Raw genomic sequence first — 23,860 nt, forward strand, 5'->3', positions numbered from 1 at the left:
GGGTCTGCCCTTGAGAGCCGCTCTAATGAATCAATGGATGGCAATAATTGTACTAGTCATTACGAAATCAAGCGATCTGCAGAATAATGTATTGATTTTTGGTCTTTCTTACTACATAATTATTCTGTATCACAGTATTGCACCATCAGTAGAATCGACTGAAGGGTGAGCAGAATCAGTTTAACGTCTGTCTCGTTCGTTTACAATAAAAATGTAAGAGTTTTTTTTAAGGACATTGTAACAAATAAAGCTACATAAAAACCTAAAGCCATAAACCATGCAAACATACAGCGATTTGCAGTAACTTTTTTCTGCTGATTGTTCACAGCACAATTGACTTCCATAGTATTTTTTCCTACTATGGAAGTCAGTAGTGCTCCAAAACTGCGTCATTACAAACATATCAAAATATCTTCCTTTGTGTTAAGCAGAACCAATTTTTTTTTATAGAGGTTTGGAGCAACTTGAGGTTGAGAATGATGACAGAATGTAATTTTTTTGATTGAACAACCCCCTTAAAATATAAAGTTTATCAATTAAAAGAATTTTTTTTTACTGTTTTTCTGTGTGCCCTTTCTTTTGTTACCTCAGTGAAGTTCTTTTGTGTAACATGATGTTCAAACCAACCATTTAAAAGTGATGAAGCCAACAGTCTGAACCGCAGAACATGAGCTTTATCTCTGAACATTGTGGGCTTGTGGGGCTTTATCATCATTAAATATGTACCGTTTGTAACACTATCCCACTGGCAATAATAGGATGGGGATTTGAACTATGAACATGTCTTTCAATATTTATCAAGAGGGAGATATGAAATATAATTTTCTTCTACTTTAATAGCTACAAATGTGAAAAGTTTTCTTATGATGTTATTATAAAAGTGATTCAGAAGACACATTTGAAGTAACATGGGGCAAAAATAAAACATTTTTTCAATGTTTTAATGGTTTGCAATTATTATATCATATACTCTTTTTGTTTTCAGTTTAGGGAAATCACTTGCAGACCTTTATTTCCTACAAAATGTTTGCAAAGTTTGGCTTTGCAAGATCAAAGTATTACCTTATTAGTTGAGTATACTATTGATTACCCCTTTTTTCTTTTATGTAGAGAAGGGCACATCACAAAACTGCTAATTAGCAATAATCTGTTTGTCAATAATTTGCAAGAGTGCAGAATTTAGATAAGGAGGCATTCAGGTTTAAAATACATTATCACAGCTCTTTTATCCCTTGAGTGTTTGCTTAAAACATTCATGATTCAGTATTATGCAGGAAATCAGCGTAATGCATTACTATTGTTTGTATTTTTTGACGACCTTAGCCCTTACCGTTGTTGCCTTAGGCAAAAAAAATTTTTTGTAATTAAAGACAAATTATATATATATATATATATATATATATATATATATATATATATATATATATATATATATATATATATATATATATATATATATATATATATATAAATATTCATCACTATATATAGAGCCTAAATTGTTTTGAAAGCTGTCACATTTTTTTGTAATTAAAGACACATTTTTATTCCATATATAATAAATATAATTATTATATAATATATTCATACTGTATATATATGAATGTATTGTTTTAAAAACTGTAGGGATGGGGAACTATAATGTGAAAAAATCATAAAAAATGCTATTCTATTCATTTCAAATGTTAGTCCAAATACTTAAGTTTTAAAACTCAAAATTTTAGGAACTGCATGTTCATTTATTTTCAGTTTGACCTTCATGCTTGACATTCAGTGAAATATTTCACTTCTCTAATCCAGTTGCTCATTTACAAGTAAAACAGCTATATTGTGTGCACTGAAACTGCAATGTATTTCAAAATGACTTGTATTGGTAAAGATGGGAAGTATGAGAGAAAAGGAATTGAATATATTTGATCTGAAACACAATTTATTTAAACGTCTTATAAAGATTCGGCTACGACTACAGAAGGTAACACACAACACAAATCAACAATATATAAACAAACTGAATAAAATATGACGTATCATTCTGCGCAATTAACCTGGCTGTCGTGGATCCGCACAATCCAGTCCACGTTTTCCAGTTCACCCGCGGCGCTAACTGAGATATTCAATTAAGGATTCCTTTTCCCACTCTGAAGCGGATCTCCAGGGCAGATCTTCCGAGCGACCCGCCCTATGTTAGAAATAGGAAAATCCAATAATAACAACACATGAAAAAAATGAAAAAATGAGGCAACTTTGATCACGCATGCTCCTTTGTCATCCACCTTACACGCAACATTTCTCCCAAGTTAGAAAGTGACGGAAAAGCAAGGAAGTGGCGCTACAGGTAAGACTTTTGTTTTTGGATGAGCTGCCGATGACAGTTGCAAACAGATAGATGTAACTAGTCATATACCAGGATCCCGTTGAGTTTAATAATCAGCTGTTCGTGATCCATTGTTTATAACAGGACGCGTACTTACAGTAATTCAGAAGTGTGAGAATAGAAACTCGCGCACCTACACCTACACGCGGGACACATACTGTACTGTAGTACGCGTGTACCGTTTCTCAGAACCGGTCTCTGTCTGTCCCGCTTCTAGTGGATTTCAGAGTTAAGTAAGTCAATGATTCGTGAATTTAACAGCGATCACATAATATACACTGTACGGCTTGTACATTACAGTCGTGAGATATTAAGTTATTCTTAAACTTTTCAAACGCGTGTAATAACGTAATACCATCGTAATACTCTCATTCTTGTCTAACTATACCGGCAAGATGAGTTATTATGTATGAAAACACTAGAAAACATACATGTCTGTATTTTGTTTACATGTATTGATCGGTTACTGTATAGATCTGTACACTATTTGAGCTTTAGTATTAATATGCTTCTCATATATGTACTGGAAAGTTTCACATGGAGTATTTATCAAAGCTTTGCTTATGCCCACAACACGACGCGGGCTCCTAACAGGTGACATGTCACGACAGTGCAAAGTGAAAGCAAGGATCAAAACTAAAGCGATCTCTTATTCTTCACGTACCCGAGCACTTTGCAGTTGCATGCGTTAACGTCATACATGTGGAAAATAACGCATGTTTGCATGCAGAGTGCATTGATGCGGAAGTTCACGGGACGTTATGCATCTGCTCTTTTATATAAACAAAACATCGATAAAATAGAGGTTTATTAAGACTTTATTAAATACATTTTTTTCTTCAGCATTTTATAAAATCTGGGCTAATATACCCTACAGTGAAGCATAGCATGCTTTTATATACAATATAACATTTAAAGTGAACATTAGCATATGAAGTGAAAGGGTCATTAGAGGACAGTTGCTTGGGCTCACTTTCTGTTTCAACCTGAGTTCATTCACTATCTCTTTATTCAGTATTTGGGGAAGTGATCTACTGTAGCACGAATTACTGTAGCCATATTAACAATATGTAAATAAAGCATCTCCACAAAAGCTACGTTATTCTATTATACTGCGTTTATTATGTAAAGCACCACCACTTTTTATCACTGCTGCTATAGTCAGGTAACCCTACCTGTATACCCATCCCCATGCACTGTTTGCATTATGAATTTGTGAAATGATAAAAAAATGATATGTAAGTAAATATGTGTTTATCTTTTATTGTTTCCCTAATATGTTTGTTTGTGCACATTTCATTGTGGTGTGCCTGAAAGCAATGGCGTGTAAAAAGATCACTGCCTCTTTAAACCCCAGAGTTTGCATATTCTCGCCGGATCTTTCTGCTTTGCTAATTATTGTGTTGTTTTCTGAGCAAATATGTCATATCCATGGCGACCGGGCAGGTTTATTGTCTTTCTCATGCAATGGTTCACATAAGTAATTAATTACTCTCTTTTCTTTCTCCCTCTCTCTTTCTACAGCAAGCCAATCGGTTGAAAGGAAGCATCTCGTGTTTAAAATGCCTGTGATATCAACAGAAGGTGAACGGAAAGCTTTATGTTTACAATTTAAGTGCATTTATGCCCCATGTTTTGAGTGACATGCACATCCACCATTTATGTTTAAATGTAATAGTTTATGTCTGTAAGTGTCTGACAAACATCTGTGTCAGGTCATTAGAATAATGATCAAATCCAAAAAGTAAAAATATTAAAGTTGTGTGATCAGAAGGTTGTTTGTAATTGGTTGATAATGTGGTAGTAGTAGAAGTTCCCATTGGCTGATCTACTGTACAGCGTGCCTGTGGTATGTGCTGGTGTGCGTTTGGTGTCCTATAACATACTGTACCTCCGAACAGCCAGCCAGCTCGTGCCGTCACGGTGGTTTTACAGGTGTTGATCAGCTTTAGTGTTGAATTGCCGTCTATCCTTGAATATTTTCTTCTTTTCTTGTTTGTACAGTTTGTGCTTTTTCGTCCTCATACACAAGTAACTTGAAATTGCTGGATTATTAAAATGATATAGTGATATTGAATTACATTTAAGTTGTAATGCATGCTGGCAAAGTGGTTGTAAGAGTTTTGTGAGTAGGCTGTTTAGGTTATTTCAGCTAAAAAAAGAAATAAAAAATGGCATACTTTTGAAGAGAAAATACATTTTTGGGGTTTGCTGATTTAGTGGGAATGTCTAAGTGGTGTTGGTATTGAAAGGGTTAGTTCACACAAAAATTGTATTTTGTTCACCGATTACATTAACGATTGACCTGATATAGTCTGGCTATGAGTAATGGCTATGATTTTTTTATTTTCAGGGCTGTGGTTGGACGTTTGGGTTTTAAATTTTGCCTTGTTTTAGCCTAGACGTGGCCAAGGCTGTGTTTGGATGGTTATTAGATGTATTTTAAACGCAAAATTGCTTGCTGCGATGTCACTGAAGGAAGGAAAGAGAGTTTTTCTTTCTATACAACGAATTTGAATGTTGACTGACTTTGTTTTTTAAGTCATTAAAGTGAATAATGACTGACGCAAGTCTATGTAAATGTGAATGGTGAATATTTTTCTACCATTCACAAAAAGAAAGTCATCCAAGTTTGGCGCAACTTTCTCTTTAAGGCATGTTTGGTTTTTTCTCTGACCTTGGCTTTGAACCTGTAACCTTTGTGTTAAAATGTACACTCACCGTCCTGGGCTACGCATGACAGGCGTCGAGATGTAATGCAATTGGTTTTTTACACCAGCACTTTGTAAATTGCTCGCCGTAATGATTTGGTATCTATATTCGCACTATTGTGATCCTTGTAAAATCTTTTGCCGTAAACATGCGTGCATCCCCAGTCCACATGTTTGTTTAATCGTCATTATTAGTTTTGTTTTAGTGCCATGGAAATGTCCTCTTTGCATGCTTGATCAACCAGTGGGGAAATCTAATATAATTGAGGTTCAAGGTGAATTGCGTCCCGAACGTTTCCCCTTGACAGAAAGAGCATGCATATACTTGTGCAAAAATAAACAAATCACAGTGACAACAGTAATATAGGCTTGATTTTGAAGGCATGGAATAAGTATCGATTTAAGCCTTCACTTCATAGATGAAAATGGCCTTTTTGGTAATTTGTCCTGGGTCCTTTCATTGCAAGAGGTGGAGAGAGAGGGGCTGGGTGGGGGAGAGAGAGAGAGAGAGAGAGAGAGAGAGAGAGAGAGAGAGAGAGAGAGAGAGAGAGAGAGAGAGAGAGAGAGAGAGAGAGAGAGAGAGAGAGAGAGAGAGAGAGAGAGAGAGAGAGAGAGAATCGGACATACTGCCCCTTTCCGAGCTCATTATCATTCTTAATAAGTCTTAAGGAAAGAAGGAGCAGCGAGTGTAAATGCAAGGTAATCCTAACACTGGTCAAGGTTACTGGGGACAGAGGCATACACACACTCCTCCCTGCTGGTTACACTGGGACATAAAGTGAGCTGTACCCCTCACCAGCAGTTCAACATTCATTTTGAGTAAAGTTGCAATCTCACATTCAGGTTCTTCTTAACTGATTTATTTTGGTTTTTGTTAATAGTAAAGTGAAAATAAATTCAAGGGCATGATTTAATTGAATTAATTTAGTTTATGCATTTTTTAAATGTCATGTTGTAATACTTCACTAGTCAAGTACACTGCATATTTATTTTCTGCCAGGTAGTTATTACAGTTCAAAAAGGATTAAATGATTGCATGGACTAAGCTGTGCTTAGCTTACTACTGAGTTCAGTGCATCTGTCTTATTTTGAATAGTCCAGTTTGGAGGCTTCGCATTTATAGGATAATTATATTATTATAACTCAATTACTATACCATGCCTAAATATTGTAGTAAATATATATAAATAAGAATGTCGTAATGTATTGCACTGTCCTGCTTGACTGAAATGCTCGCATGGCCGCATGCTGCAACAATTAAATGAACAAGCACTGTCAGGTGTGTTAACTTGAGCTGCCGGCCTTTGTCTGCTGCTCAGTCGGCCTGTCTCTGTCACGTAAAAATGATTTACCCCAAACACATGTTCAAAGTCCCACCGTTTGTTCTATTTTCTGCCCTTTTAAAGGTTATGAATGAAATGTAAAGCCTAAACAGAGTCACCTCTTGTAATTGCGTGTGTTTGTGGCGCAGATATGGAAAATGCAGATAAAGCATAGTGCCGAACCTCTGGGAGCGGTTTCGGCTTTGTGCTGGTGGTTGGTCGTACAGCACGGGTCCGGTCCTTTAGGAGCATCTTTCCTGTTTCTCAGTTCCCTATAGTCTCAACCCCTCCCCGATCCTGGTCGGGGTTTAGATGGCAACCTGCTCCCATCGCCCCCTGGGGCAACCTGGGAGGCAGAGAGCCATCGCCATGGTGATCGGAGCACAGAACCTCCGCAGAGCGGTCCATTGTGACTGGTGCGCGTTGAGGTGAGAGGAACAAAATGTCACGGCAACAGTTTTTTTTCTTTTTGTTGTTTTTGCCTTTAATGCCCGTAGGGGTTTATTTAGCCTTTGATTCATCTATGCTGCCGTCTGCTAAACGAGTTGTTTGTGATATCTGTTAATTGCCTCTTTTAAGTCATCCGTTTTGGCACTCGGAGAGAGAGAGAACGGGGGAAAGTCATAACAAACGAAAACTGAGTTTACATTCAACAATCTCATTTTCACAAGGTGGTTATAATACTCAGTATTATTAATTATTAGCTTTATTTTACATCAATCTACTGTTTTTATTTTCAGTAGTAAGTCAATAAAGATTGAGGAGTATAGGTAAAATGATTTTGAGATCATACATGGTTTTAAAAAAGTTTTTTTTGCAGTATTGAGGCTATGAGTGCAGCTATCCTCCACTAGGGGCAGTAGAAACAAATAAAAATCTGCTGTATGCTGAACCCACTCATACAGTACTATGAGCCAAGTCATTCAATTACAGCAGGGAACAAAGTATAAAAAACATTTTTTTTTCACACCTAATGTATCACCGAGATCTGGATTGATATGAATGAACTGAATTAATGTATGTACAGTACCATATAAATCTGTTTATGTTATTTCAGTCCTATTTTTGCAGGAGCATCATGCACATTTGTTATTTGTACAGGTGGCTCAAGAAGTGCAACATGACCAATACACAATGTGCAAACTATGCAAAAAAAAGAGAAAAAATATATATTATCAAAAGTGTATCTGACTTGGTAAAGTTTTCATTTAGCTGCACTAGGACCCTGGGTCAAATGATGCTTTTGCATTCCTGTTAAAGATGATATTTCTTCTGATCTGTGCCTTTGTTTAGCGGGTGCTGTGCTGCAGGAGCTTTTAGTTTATGTTAATTGATGCACGTGCTGCAGCAGACATACGGTACGGCGTGACAGGCGGGGCGGGGAGGCCGCGGCTCGGGGACAGGTCAGGAAAATGGGGCTGCAATCAGCCCGTCTGGCTGGGAGAGAGGCGCCTGTTTCTCCCCTTGTAAACTCTGGGAGGATGCGGGTTGCAGTCTATGACAGGTTCAGCGTTGAGTCCGGCCTCTGGGGCGAGAAGGGACACTTGCTCTCTCTCATGAGGTGCAGAAGGGCCGGATGGTGTCATTTTTCGTCTGTATCTTCACACATGTTTTTTGTCTAGCTCTTGCTTTCCAGTTTTCCCATTTTATTGTATTAAATTCTTTGTCAAGTGTTTTTTTTAAATGGATAGTTCACCCAAAAGTGAAAAGTTCCAAACCATTGGTTTTCATTTCTTAATGAAAATTTCATTAAAAAACTACATTGATTTATACGCAGTGTTGGCGGTAACGCATTACAAGTTACGTACATTACGTAATAATGAAGTAACGAGTAAAGTATTTTCCGGACTAAAAGTCGTTCCGGAGTATAAGTCGCATCAGTCAAAAATGCGTCATTAAGACGAAATAACAAAAATAAGTCGCAGTGGACTATACATGGCGTTTATTTAGAAAAGTATTTCACAAAATCCAAGCCGAAGAACAGACATTTAATCTGGAAAGGCAAGTTATTCAATTAAACAATAGCAGACAGAACCGCAGGCTGAATAGATGTCTGTACGTTAAAAGTAATTTTATCAGTTATTTAAACGATAAACCATAGCATACAGAACTTACCTGGAAGGTTAAATAGGCTAAATTAACCGAACAAGCCGACTAGCGTGAAGTTCGCAGACTCGTCATTCCGCATCACTGAATCCATTGAATTACATAAATACAGAAGCAGCATATAGCGGACTCTTGCGGCTGTAGACGGTAATGTTGTCTCTTCCCTCATAAATGTCCAATTTAATTCATACTTACAAAGCGCGCCTGACTATAAGACGCAGCACCAGCCAAGTTATGAAAAAAACGCGGCTTATAGTCTGAAAAATACAACCCAGTCTCACCCCATTTCGTCAATATTTGACGACACTTGACCATTCGTCATATGTTGACGTGAAGGGTATACCTTTCGCGTCATTTTTTGACGAACTGGGGACTTCAATACTATTACGTCCGTTGCATTCTCTTTCCTATTTTATTACCATTTGCGCGTCGGTTTAGGGTTAGATTTACATAATGACATCCCTACCCAAACCTAACTCTAACCCCAACGCCAGGTGACAACTGTTTCTAACCCCAACGCCAGGTGACAACTGTTTCTAACCCCAACGCCAGGTGACAACTGTTTAATTTCGCGTACACTGTTTAATTTCGCGTACACGGTTTAATTTTGCGTAATCTAACCCTAAACCGACGCGCAAATGGTAATAAAATAGGAAAGAGAATGCAACGGACGTAATAGTATTGAAGTCCCCAGTTCGTCAAAAAATGACGCGAAAGGTATACCCTTCACGTCAACATATGACGAATGGTCAAGTGTCGTCAAATATTGACGAAATGGGGTGAGACTGTGTTAGAAAAATACGGTACTTTTTAAATGTACACATAAATATTTAAGTTACTTTTTTAAAAAGTAATGCAAGTTACTTTTTTAGTTTAATTAATTTGATTAAAAAATATGTACTGAATTAAACTAAACATAGTCACATTATCCACTCTATGCCTGTGTGGGAACAGTTTGAGTCACAAACTGAGATGGCAGGCCAGAACTCGACATTTTTGTGATGAAATATGCAGTTTCTGAATGCAGAACTTTTCAGACATAAAAACACCTGCAAGGCCTGAAAGAGATTAAGCCCCAGCCAAGAAAAAGTAACGCAAACGTAACTAAAAAGTAATGTAAGCATTACTTTCTATAAAAAGTAACTAAGTAACTCAATTAGTTACTTTTTTAGGGGGAACTTAATATTGTAATGCATTACTTTTAAAAATAACTTACAACAGTGAGTAAAGCGATACATCTATCAGTGCAATACAAAGTCACAGTTTCAACCAACTAGGGTGTTTTTAAGGGTACTGTAGGTAAATTTGGTAGTAATTGCAGAGTTTCGCATTGCATATTTTCTTTTTACTGTGGTCTAAATTGACATTGCTATAAAGATGTGTTTGATCTCTCACAGATGAGAAGTGGATAGTCAGCACTGACGACTCTGTTTTTACTCTCACCTTCAGCGATAGGATACTCTCGTTCTTATGTTACGGAACAACCTTATTGACCGCTTATTCGTCTTCTCCCTATTCCTTCATGACACAGATCTCCGTATCTACCTGCTGCAGTATCTCAACTTCAAAGTTTCACTTGGCTGTCTTAGTAAATTCATTTTCCAGCATTTATTAGTACACAACATTGCCATAAGGAATTCTCCACTTCTCCTATAGCCGCTCAGTAATTAGCAAATTGATTCGGAGAACTTCAGAACACCTTAGCGGTCCTAATTTCAAAACGGTTGCGGGACGATGTAAATATTTTAAGGGAAAACCCTCAGCAAATCACGTTTATGGCTATGGGGCTCCACAGCTGTCTCGTGTGGAAGATCGCAGGCAATTTTCTAAACTGTGATTAAAGAAAAGTTTTGTATTATTTAAACATGCCAAGTCCTGTGGGTTTGCGGTGCCACCGAAGTTCGCCTTGAGCTTGTGTGTTTTTTTTTCTCCCCTCTGCTCCCTTTAGATCGATTAGTTTTGATTCACAGGAAGCGAAAGAGCTTTGAACATAGTGGTCATTCCGGGATGCATTTTACCAAATGTGACAAAGACCTCTCTTTTATGTACAAATCCTAATTAAATTTTTACCCCATCCCTATGCTGCAGAGGCAAAGTCTTGGTAGCAATTTGGCAGCTAATCACATTGAATTTTAAATGGGGCAGTTTAAAGATGGCTTTAGACTGCTCTCAGGATGGCACACAAGCGCAAATTAAGTCAGAATAGGGCGCTGTTTGGAGAGAGGAACAATAAAACCGAATCCACATCGCAATTGTCTTATGCACTTACGTCAACAGACATCTTACAGTATTTGCTTTTCTGTTTTAATTAGTTGAAAGGAACACAGGTAAACAATCAGACGTTTTTTCCTAAATGGAGACAGGAAAACCACTTTTCTTTTAATTATGCCGCCCGTGTTACGTTATTTCATCTTGTCCTTATGATTTATGTAATTGAAGGAAAATGCGCACATCTGACAAACAGTAGGCTGCTTGATTGGTAAAAGGATTTGGCACCCCAGAAGCGATTCATCGCTTCTAATTTGAGAGTAAGCCTTTGTGAAATGGCAAACTCTTCTGGAAAAGCTTGTCAACAAATGTTTGTTCATAAGAAATAATCGGCGTGTCCTCACACATTTTGTGTACATCATTAAGTTCCATGTAGCCAATCGTATTGCCCATTCACCCAACATTCCAGAGCATATTAGTAACAACCTGTTAGCAGAAAACTGGGGAAAAATTACCCGGCAGGGTTGAACTGTTTTCTTCGAGTGGAATGACTAGAAAAAGCAATTCTCATGAAATGGGATTTTGGTGCCAGACTTTTTAGTTTGATTAAATTTTGTCGAAGAGAAGCGCTTTTTCCTTATGAAATGTTTGTCATTTTTCTTATTTAAATTCTTTCACTTTTGCGTAATTATTTTGGTCCTGATTGAAATGCAAGAACAATAAATGACGTTTTGTCCAAGTGTAATGGATTTCTTTCCACAGAAACAGACAAAGTGATCTCACTTATGAGATTTCCTTAATATTTCACCTGTTTCTCCCAGACAGCAATGAAATTACACAAGGAGCAAATTGAGAATTTTTGCTTATTTTCTCCCAAGACCAAATTACCTGTGATGTGCTATTCATGATATCAATTTTATAGCTCTGTACCCTTACTGTATTTGTGTGTCGCTTTTTATTTCTCCCAAAAGGAATTTCAGGAAAACCTCTTTGATATGTCAATGGAAAAAATACATGAGAACTCATGTAAAGTCGTCTCGGAGCTAGAAAGTGCAACCTCTGAGCTATAAAGATTTCTTCTGGGTGCGATAGATTTGTTTCTCGAACAGTTAAACTGCTAAGCATAGTAACCTGTAATTCATAAGCCTTATAGAGGGATTTTGTGTTGCGGCCTGTTAGATATTTTTTTTTTTTATAACCAAGCAGATCTGGGGCACCATTGACTTCCATAGGAGGAAAAATAATACTATGGAAGGAGGGCTGGGCGATAGAGTTTAAATGTTTATCATCGATATAATGTGTTATATCATTTGATAGCGATAATTATTGATGCATTTTATTAAGTAGAAAAAAGTTTTAATTTAACTACTGTATGTTTTATTTACAGAAATGCAATATAATATACTTAACTGTATTATCAGTGGTGTATAAAGGCTGCAAATAATTCACTTTTATGTGTTTATTACCTTAGAATGAGCCGTTTTTATCTACATACACCGCGGGTCCCCTCACATGTAAGTCGCCATTTTGTGCCACCATGTTTCTACAGTAGCACTAAATGGACAAACTGCTCTACAGAGCGCATTTTTATTTTGTCTTAGACAACTACATGTTTGTCCTGTGGCGGCTATCATAACTTCCCTATGCGTTCTGGTGAACGGTAGACTGGTTGTAATTCACAATCTCACTGCTAGATAGCGCTAAAATTTACACCGCACCTTTAAGGCAAACAATAAACAATTTTAGTTTAGCAGTACAAAAAAAATGTGTATATCTTACATGAAGATTAAATCGGTGTTAAATAAACTTCATAAATGCTCTCTCTGGAGCATTTTCGTCACCATAATGTTTGATTCCTGTTCTTTGTTTCTTGTTGTTTGTTCTAAACTTCTTTTCTTGACCTACATTTTTTAATGTACTGATAATGTCGCCAAATCAGTACGGCCTGGAGTCATAATTTGAATAAGAAATCATTTGTATTGGGTATGTGTCGAACACTGCCATCTGCGCGTAGCGGCAGCGAGTATACTTTGAAAGCTGCGCCAACGCGTGTGCCATAGACTGCAAAAAAGATGGACGTAGTCTGGGACGTCACCCATAGGTTTGTGAAGATAGTTTTTGAAGCTTAAAGTAACCGCTGCCGTCGCCATCTTGTCCGCGCGTAACAGCGCATCACTCGCGGATATCCGAAAATGGGTGAAGAGGTGGAACATGGGTAAAGCTGAGGTGACTGGTTGCTGAAACCACGCCCGCCTAGCTCGCTCTATTGACGGCAGTGGCTGTTCAACCATCACTCAAGTGGCCACTCCCTTAATTATGCAGAACTTTAAGGCTTAATATCATTTATTTTAAACGGATGAGTTACAAAAAAAATTAAAATTAGCTATATATAAAAGCACTTTTTGTACCAGGCTGTAAACATATTATTTTATACTGTATACACTGTAAAAAAAGTCCGTAAAAATTTCAATGTTATTGCAGCTGGGTTGCCGGTAATTTACCGTAGATTTACATTTATGTTATTTACTGGCAAGAGTTTGTTCAAAGTTAAATAAATTTTAAATATTAACAAGTCTTTATCTTTACAGAATAAAACTATACAAAAACAGCCTCATGCAAAGCATTCTGGGAACCAGAAATCATCATCAACCTTTTTCTGTTTTTTGCTTCAGATTTTGTTTCCCAGAATGTTTTGCTTGATGCTGTTTTTTAGTTTTACTCTGTAAAGACAAAGACTTGTAAATGTTAAATGTTCATTTAACTTTGAACAAAATGTTGCCAGTAAATAACATACATTTAAATCTACGGTAAATTACCGGCAACTCAGCTGCAATTTTTACGGATTTTTTTTACAGTGTATGTTCGCCATTTTAACATGGAGGTCTATGGGAATTGACTCTCTTTTGGAGCAAGCCTCTAGCGGCCAGTCGATGAATTGCAGTTTAAATCACTTCCGTATTGGCTTCATCAGAGAGATCGGAAGGTTGCCCCTCGGTGTGTGTGCGAGGCGAATGGGGAACAGAAGTATACCCGACCCGAGGCTGGTCAGACGCGAGCTAACATTTTGTTATATTTGACAATCTCCTCGGCCACAGCACTCATTTTTACACGTTTCCGTGCTTTTCCTGTTACTGGGCGATGGCGGAACCGAACCTCATAGCAACACTTGTTATTGGCTGTTTGCTTGTCACTCGCGGCACGCTCCTTTATCAGGGCATATAATAGGCTGTTTAAAGTCGCCATGAAACGGAAGTGGCGATTGCCTTTTTTTTCCTCGTGGTGACGTATATCAGAATGAAACGGCTTCTTAAGTGATATAAAGGCAGGGCTGGATTTGAATTTGTCCATCGAGATCTGATTGGTTCGTCTGAAGTTGGGTCGTGTTGCTAATTGCTAATCGCTGCGATCTTCTCCCAGACTCCGCCCACCTGCCATACCATGTGACCAAAAGAGAGAGAGGTCGTTTTGAGGAGGGGACAAGATATGAGTTTTTGATTAAAGATTATGAGGGCACATGAATTTAAAAAAAATAATGAAGCACATATATAAGTCATTTGTAAAAAATACCACAATATTCCAAATTAAACAAATTATAGTTTTTAATTTCAATTTCATTGCGACTTTAAGATCTAGGAATGGCGATGCAATGTAGTCCAATGCAGTTTTAGTCATGCATTAACAGGCGTCATATAGTACGTTCCCCCCCATATCGACATTACATATCAATATTGTTTTATCTCTCAGCCCTATATGGAAGTCAATGGTGCCCCAGATTTTACAAACATTTTTTTAAATATCTTCATTTTTGTTCAGTAGCACAAAAAAAATCATACATGTTTACAACAACTTAAGGGTGTGTAAATGGTGACAGATTTTTCAATTTTGGGTGAACTATCCCTTTAAATCATTGTAGTGTTGCAGTGTTTTGAAACTGCCGTGTTGTAGTGCAGTAACTTCAAATTGTGGTGTAGTTTCAAGCTATGCGCTATATGTGAAACAGGCTAGTGTTTAGACACCTCTGATGTCACCTTAATAATACAACCTGACTCTATCGTGTGATCATTATGGGAAAATGAAAGAAATAAAGAATGTACAAACACATTTTTGGTGTTTATTTTTGCAACCACACCTCAGTATTCTACTTTATTTAACTTGGGTGGAGAAGATTATGGGTGGGGAAGTAAACTTTGTCAACAAAAACGTCTTCAGCTAATATAGATAAAGGTTAAAAAATAGGCTTTATTAATTATTACAGGCATCCTGCAAATGTGCTCAAGGCAGCTGAAGTATGTACTGCGTGGAAAAGTAGAGACGGCGGTAATCGCCTTCGGTTTAAAATGCGCCATTAGGTTGAAGCTACGAAAGATAAGTGCCTCGTTTTATTGGGGTTTAGAAGTCAGAAACAGCCTCCGCTGTCAGTCTCCTCTAAATCCACATTCCAAACACTCCACGGGTCATCTTGCTCTTTAGCTGATCTATTTTGGGTCCTGTGATAGCGCTATACTGTATGTATGGACACGTGTTTGGCTGCGCTCGAAAATGTGTAGTTCATTTTCAGCTGGCCATACCTCCCACAGGCCCTGAGAATTCATTGGCTGCTTTTCAGGCCGTTCGAGTCAATGTCACTACTCGCCTTTATTTGTAGTTTGATGATTTCTTACCCTGCAGTTCCAAATAAGCAAAGTTTTGACGTAGGATTCTTGAAAAGGCGGTAGCCGACAATGCCAACAGCTTAAACCATGTGACAACATTTTGCAAATATTGTTTCAAGGCTATTCGTGCAAAGTAAATGAATAAATTGATGAAGTACAGTAGATGAGCGATAATAGCAGAGTGATAGCACAGAGACACTCCTCATATTAAACATCCTGTCAACCAAAGCGGCATAGACATCTACATGGCATGTAGTTTGTTCACATCAACAGCATGTTAACTGTCACTGTACTTGATGGTTGATCCATAAACAGTTATGCTACACTATTGGTCCTAATATGTACCATTAGGTACAGTTATGTATACAAATATGTCTATACAAATATGAACTCTTTAGGTGCAAAGAGTACAGCTCCAGTGACAGCTGGGGTACATATTTTAACTTTATTTTGACAGTGTATAGTATTTGTGTAGATGTATTTGAGAAAGATTTAGTGCTTTTTTTTCATATCATGAAAGCACATTGACATCCCCGTCACCATCCGTTATCAATGTATATAAGATGCCTCAACTACTAAGAGTTTACTACGTTTCAGTCTGTGGACCACAAGGGAGTGTCCAGCATCAAAATTTTTAAAAAGCCCTTGAAGCCATTTTTTTTTGGACATATAAGATTAATGTCTGAACTATAACCATTATTTTTAGAGGATTTAAAAAATATTTCCTATAGAATTATTTACATTTTTTAGATTATCATTATCAAAAATGATCATTACCGCAACATGATATTACATTAAATATATGCATTCACAAACTCATGTTTCGGTAATGAGAATTTAAAAGTTGTCTAGGTACTATGACAAACAAAATTTTAACTTTTATCTGGAGAGAAAAAATAAAAACTGCTTACCTGGTAGCCATCTTGAGTGTCACAGTCAATTATGTCCCTTCCAACATTTTTTTTTTAAAATGTTAGTTCCTTGAGGGCTTAAACAATGATTGAAAATTGTTGCGGAGGATGAGAAAATTGGTCTTGGGCACATTTAAATTCCTTATTATTGTCTCTACATTTACCAATGATTACCAAATACCACATGTTTCCTTACTGTAAATGTTTATAGTATAACATGCACTGAAGCTTTTTATTTTTTAGATTTTTTAATTATAAATATTTTCATGTCAAAGAACCCAAATCCAGTCATAGACATGTCGCGGTAATGAAAATGTTCCCCTTAAATGTGGAAAAAACAACAAAATTGGTTTGTATGATGTCATTTGAAATCATGTGCAAAATAGTACATGAAGAGATGTTTGTAACTGTATGCTTCTTATTTTGATACTAATCAAAATGTTTCATGACACCTCATAAGTCATACATTTTGCGAGAATCACCCACAAATGATGGACACTGAAATGTTTTTTTGTTTAACCTTTTAAACAACACAAAGGAAATGTTTAAGGGGCAGTAGACTTTATCGTTTTTAATAAACCTCTGATTTGGTGAAAGTTTAATTAATAAGAGGCTTAAATCTGTGGGAAGAGGAGGGAATACGGTCTTTAAGGGGTACTTATTTTTCCATCTGGGCTATCCTCCAAAAAAACTAGTCAATTAGTCTCTTAAGCTGCAGAGACAAAAACGTTATTAGTTCTAGCAAAAAGAATAATGGGTTTAGAAGGTTTTGCTTGAGAGGCGGGCAAAATCCCAAGCTGAATCCTGGGTATTTAAAAATTTTCATTTTCACATAATCATGAAATACCAAGCAGATTATTATGCATGCAAGTGTTTTTTTTTACTGTGATAAAAGGCAGTCGGGAAAAGGTCTGTCATGGTTAACAGACAAAAAGAAAAGTTTCATAATAGGTGCTCAAGTAGTCATACAATTAAATCCTTTTACAGCTTTTTGCATTGAGAAACGCAAAGTTACTTTAAAGTTTATTAGCACATAAGGTTAACCATGGGTATGTTCAGTTTCTGTCAATATTTATACAAACTTTTGTGTACTTCATTGGTTGGCTGCCAATCTTTGAAAGGTTTGGGAATCTTTCTAGGATGGGACAATATTGGGATGTAATTTTCTAATAATTGTTTTCTTTGCACAATACGTGCATACTGTAAATCAACCACACCCTTAGTTGTGCTTACCGGATATTTGCCTTCTTGCCATCAACTGCCCCAATAACAGATGCCAGGTAATCCTGTTGGCTCAGTTCCTAACCCGGAAAGCTGGAAACCAGTGAAAATGCTTCTTGACATGATTTCAGGTCTTTATCATGATGTATTTTAACAGATTTTTACACTAATAGTTCCTCACCGCGTCTGTCCGGGGCCTCGCTGGGAATTGAATACGTTTAACCTTCAGGTTGATGCTGGGAGCTTTGATGATAAAACGGTAACTGGAGATCACTGTTTGGAGATGCTAACCAACTCGCTTTTGAGCTGCTTCAGTGATATTTTTATTGCCTGGGGTGACTGTACGGATTAGAGATGGTATCAGCACAAAGCAAATCTTTGGTGCTTAAACTGTGTCCCGCTTCCTTATCATGGATAACAGGTGGATAACTACATATTCTCGATTTAAAACAATAATTAAATGAATGCATTTAAGTGACTTACAATCATTTAGGTTATACATTTTTATCAGGATGTGTGCTGCCTGGAAATCGAACCCATGACATCTGACCCCATGCTCTACCAATTGAGCTACAGGTACACTGATCTCTGGTGGATTACTCAAAAGGTTTTAGCTCAGCTAGTAAAGCATGCCGTTAGCAAAGGTGAGGTCATAGGTTTCAATCCCAGAGAATGCATGAATAATAAAATCCACATGATTTTGAATGCACTGTAAGGCACTTTATACATTACATTTATACATTTGACAGATGATTTGTGACCCTGCCTGTGAATACCCAGCTACAGTAATTTACATAATATCATTCTACATAATGCAAAAATTATTCTTTAAAAATATAACCTTGATATCTTTAAGATTGACTGAGTAAGACCATATCAAAGATTAAAATTAAAGGGGAAATTTTACAAGACTTACTTTTTTAAAATGTAAAATAAATCTTTGGTGTCTCCGGAGTACCTATGTAAAGTTCTAGCTCAAAATACCCCATAGATAATTTTTTATAGCATGTTAAAATTGACACTTTTTAGGTGTGAGCAAAATACCGTTTTGGGTGTGACCTTTAAAATGCAAATGAGCTGATCTCTGCACTAAATGGCAGTGCCATGGTTGGAAAGTGCAGATTAAGGGGCGCTATTATCCCCTTCTGACATCACAAGGGGTGCCAAATTTCAATGAACAATTTTTTCACATGCTTGCAGAGGTGGTTTACCAAAACTAAGTTAGTGTGTTGATCTTTTTCACATTTTCTAGGTTGATAGAAGCACTGGGGACCCAATTATAACACTTAAACAAAAGTCAGATTTTCATGATGTCACCTTTAAAGTGAAATCAATGATTGAAATCAAACTTTGATGCTCCTAATCTCATATTTAAATTCCAAGACTTGGAACGTGGATTTCATAGACAGGGTCACATTTTATTCCAAGGTATCAAACCCATGACTTGTACATTTCTACCATCACAATCTACCTGCAAAACTACAGAAACACTACAGATCTGCATTAACAAAAAATCTAAATGAACTAGCCAACCTTACTAAACGACTGGTTAGTTCGTCGACCATCACCCATCTATACACACGATTTAAGCTTTTTCTAAGAGGTGATTGGCTACATAGGATCATCAAAGGAATTAATTGTTTCCCCTCCATGCTAAGAAGGTAGTACTCTCCCAAATCGAGTGCCCGCACTTGGTTATTACACTTTAATAGCTTGCTCACCAAACTAACCATATATTACCGCGCGTGCGGACTCAGATCAGAGAAGATGAATAGGCTATTAATTAGAGTTGCGCAGAGAGGACACAAGGGAGAGACTACTCATAGCCCTGCAATCAGTGTCAACAGGGCCCTTCTCTATGCACACTAGCCAGGCCAATGCCAGGTCAGAAGACTTGATATCACACTCGCCTGACTGACTCCAGACAGTCAAAGAAAGGCAGAGCGTCATAGATGGTTGGTTAAATACGGGTTAATAAAACTGTAAGGTAGGGGAGCTCAGTCGACAGCTTTCTACCTTACCCGAAATTATGGATTAAATATTTGACGTCCGAGGAAGATTTGTGGCAAAAACGATTGTTTGGCTTACTCGTCAAATTAGCTTTTTATCGCAATTAATTAAAACACTATAGGAGATGTACCATCTTGCCATCATAGTCAGGAGATAAATAACTCAGAGAGAAGGATTTATGTCCCTTTATTAGCTGACACGATCTCTGCAACATCTGCATCGAAGCGCTGCGACTTTGCGGAGAAGTTGCGTGCCATCACTCAATCTGAGTGTTGTCTTTACGGCTTGTTTTGTTAAAAAACATTTTTTTTCCATTCAAGGTATCAGAGTTATGGCCGTCTATGCAAATGAGTCAGATTTGACAGTTTGTTATTCATGTCATCGCCTTTTTAAACACTTAAGGGACATAAATTCGCCGCTGACGGGCTGCTCTGAAATTGCCACTAAATATTATTAAATATTTTAACAAGTTCCTTGTAAATATGTCTTAAATGTTTGAACGATGGGCTACAAGAAAAATGGCCTTGCATCAACTTATTAGAGGCAATAAACCAGACGTGATTTACGGCTACAGTGGAACAACTTAGGACACCCTTTTTATTTTTTCTTCGCGCTTATCCTCTTTCACTTCTTCGTCCCGATGCGTTCAGGCGACAGCTAAGCGTTGTTTAAAACCCAGTGATTTTTATAAGTCATGGGACATTGGGGTGGCAGATGAGAAAGGCAGAACGTCAGTAATACAATCACGCTGATGGCGTACTGTACATTACCGAACGCGCTTTTAACATCTTTTGAAGTGCCCTTTTATCTTTTACTGTGAAATGCTTTAAATTTTGTGGTGCCGCCCGACATGAATGATGAGAGCTGTTGAAGACGCCATTGTGTGTTTTAACGTGTTTGTTATGACTGTGAGTGTTCTGTTATGATTACCAGTATGAAATCACTTTAATATAATGGAGCACTGTCTGAGATTAGAAAGAAGTGGTTGAGTTATACGTCCTCTGTAACAAAACTTTAAGTCTCGCTATGGAATTTTCATGGCTTTCTCATTAACATGTCTGTTGCCGGGCTGCGTGATTTTGGGCTAAGATAGTATTTAAAGTTTACTGTGCGTAGCATGTCTGTCAAAACAAATAAGAGCTAGTTCAATGAATTAAAAACAATATTTGCCGTTAGTTACAGTACATATATTAGTAAATAAACAGAAAAATTTACTCTATTTAATTAAAGGCAACATCAATTATAGAGCCATCCAGTACTGTGCAGCAGGCCTGGCGCCACGAGGGGGCAAAAGGGGGCATTGCCCCCTTGGATCATGTAACGCAGTTGTGTAACAACCATTGTGTAAGGTCAGCGTTGAGTCATGACTCGTGTGATTCTCAAAATAAAAATGTATGGTAAATGCAAAACCTTGATTAAACATTTATGCTTTATATAATAAAAAGATCATCTTTTGGGAGAAAGCTACCTACCCCCCATAGGTGTTTGTGTACAGGCAGGTTAACAGCACACAACCTGTTAAATTTAAATTAGTATGTAGTATATGGACTGGGTTTTATCTGACATTTATTTATCTGCGTTATGATATTAGTTCAGTAAGTTGGAGCTACAATGCGTGTTAATGTAGAAATTCAATGCCAAATCAAGATTGCAGCGCTTTAAAATTTTTTTATGATATTATTAAAATTATGATTTAAAAAATATAAAAATTTTAAGTTAACACTTTATAGGTTTGTCTGTTTGTGCAAATAGTATGCAAATAATATGCTTTAGGGCAGTGGTTCTCAAACTTTTTCGGCATGCAGCCCCCCTTGTATACAGTGCATCCCTTCGTGTTCCCTCAAAGAAAATTCATATCATAAAACCTTCCAAAACGTAATATTTAAAAAAAACATATAATAATATTCAGTTTAGTGCTGTTGGTTAGTAGTCTTATTTTTCTGAGATTTAATTACACAGAATTTAGGATACATTAATTTATTTTATAAAATGTTATAAAACCGGGGCCCCCTTGGCACCATCTCCACGGCCCCCAGTTTGAGAACCACTGCTTTTGGGAATACTGCATTCAAAAATCTGGCAAAAGCAAGCAATCTGTGTTTTTTGATTTAAAGTTAAACCCCCATAAAATTTCAAGTGCCCCTTAGTCATTTCATTCTGCAGCCGAGCCTGCTGTACAGTACTGTCTAAAACTCTTTGGCCAAGGGTTTTCAAACTTTATAATGGCAGGGACCCCCACATATAAATAAGATGAACATTTAGTTATGGACTCCTTATTTTTATAATACATATCCATATTTTGTATAAAGAAACATTTAAACTGTGTTAGATAAATATTAATCGTATATTATAAAGAAAACTAATTGTTTACAAACTTAAATAATTGGCTACACAGTATACTTTTACCGTTTTTGCCTTGGCTTTTTATTTTTGAAAATTTCTTAGAACCTTCTGGGGGACCCCAAACCCCAGTTTGAATACCCCTATCTTAGTCTACCATGGCACCATTAGATTTATTGTTTTTGCAATGGCACACCATTCATGTACCATTTATATTAAAGTTATTATTTCTTAGTTATTTTCAAAGGCGGACACTACTTAAGTATTTTTACTTTCTACATAAAAGTAAATTTTTAAGTATTCATATTTTATCAGTGTTTTTCTTTGATAAAAAACATAGATTCCAAAGCATATTATCATAAATTTTACTCCACTATATTTCATAATTTTCAGTTTTTGGTTTATATTTAATATTTAAGTATATTAAACATCTAGTATTTTACTTAAGTAAAAAGTACTTTTGTACTACTCAAGAAAAGTACATTTATGCACTGGTGAACATTTTTTTGTAAAGTAAAGTAAATTTTTCCTGACAAACACTCTGATAAAGCACAGATGCTTGGAAAATTTACCTTAAATACTCAAGAAGTGTCCGCCTCTGGTTGTTTTATTAGAATACAACCAGAAAATACAGGAAATTGTATGCGGTATTAAAAAACAGATAAAACTATAAGCTAAAATGTCAAGTATTTGTATGACTTATTTCCTGTGTTTGTATCTCGTGAAAAATAAATATGGGTGGTCATTAAAACTTTGCTAAAACAATAAAGCTGGTGGTGACCTTGGACTTTTGCACACAAAACTGTATATTGTTTATTATTAATAATACTCTGATGCGGTAATGGCAGCTGTTCAGATGTGCATGCAGCTGTGAGTTATTTTCCTCATTGAATTTTGTCATGTTGGTCGGTTGCACATGTTCTGTCAGGGGCCCTTACCGCTGCAGCTCTGGGGCCCTTACTTAATCATCACATCATGCTACTAATTTGTTTTATTAAAAAGTCTTAAAAGCTTCCAGATTCTAAAGATAGTTGAGACGATGACACTATAATGGAAACGGGTGCATGGTTTGTGGTCATTACCAGATATTACAAGATGGAAACTGGGAATAAGATGAATTCGCTGAAACACATGTCTGCTATAGTGCTTAAGATGCTGTAATTGTATCAGTCAAACGCATGTTGCTTAACTGCAGTTACACAGATCTGGTCCAGAGTGTTTTTTTCTCGTTTTTGAATAAATATGCTCCAAAATGCTGTTATTTCAATTAAAATATTTACAATTTTATGTGAATTTGGATAATAAGAGATTTTTAAAAATGCAATATGGTCCACTTAGTATTTTCATTTTAAAGTTTATATATTTATTTAATGCTAAAAATTCACTTATAGTACTTTCTAATTTCTAATATAAAAACATGCAAAATATTCACACTTTTCAGACTTTTGGACACCACTGTATCTCATCCGCCTCTTCTGCAAAATATTACCATCCCTCTCCAGCAAAGATCATTTGTTTTGCCAATATTTGCCCATGTGACATCGATCTAAAGCGGATTTTCCAGCATTATCACAGTGTGGTTGACTGACTGCTTGGCCCCATATGGTGTTAGCTGTATTTTTTTGATTTGGCCCTCTCGATGCGTACAGCTCTCCGTCGCTGTCCATGCGCATCAGTCTTCGCAGCTGCAGCGAGGTGACGGCTGCCATGTCAGCACACAGTGCATCTTCTCTTCTCCTATCCCTCTTTAAGTTTTTCGCCGGCTTGGCAGAATGCGAGTGCCTCTCGTCTTTCTGGCTGTAACCTTGCCACCAGCTTGTGTGTGTGTTTTTACCCTGGTGATGACTCAAACCACGCCGAATGCTGGAAAGTAAGGAATCAGGGGGAGGGAGGGTGGATTTAATGTCTGGGGGGCTTCGGGACACAGGACTAAAAGCACGGGCAGCTCTCGCCTTGGCTCATTTGATTAGCTCGTCTCGTGCACAGGAAGTGCTGAAAGGCACTG

The 23,860-nt window shown here is 37.0% G+C and overlaps 1 protein-coding gene across 3 annotated transcripts in view; it reads left to right on the plus strand.

The window, feature by feature from the left end:
* Positions 1 to 2,072: 2,072 nt before the first annotated feature.
* The window catches only part of casz1 (castor zinc finger 1), a 230,864-nt gene continuing 209,076 nt past the window's right edge, over positions 2,073 to 23,860 (plus strand). For 2 of the 3 annotated variants that reach the window (XM_065285586.1, XM_065285585.1), the window contains exons 1-2: positions 2,073 to 2,335; positions 3,899 to 3,958. The gene's annotated coding sequence lies outside the window, so the exon portion shown is untranslated. Of the gene's footprint in view, positions 2,336 to 2,449; positions 2,608 to 3,898; positions 3,959 to 23,860 lie in introns of those variants that run through there. The other variant, XM_065285587.1, reaches the window with a different exon arrangement.

This window comes from Paramisgurnus dabryanus, chromosome 21 (assembly GCF_030506205.2).
Source record: "Paramisgurnus dabryanus chromosome 21, PD_genome_1.1, whole genome shotgun sequence".
Lineage (NCBI taxonomy): Eukaryota > Metazoa > Chordata > Actinopteri > Cypriniformes > Cobitidae > Paramisgurnus > Paramisgurnus dabryanus.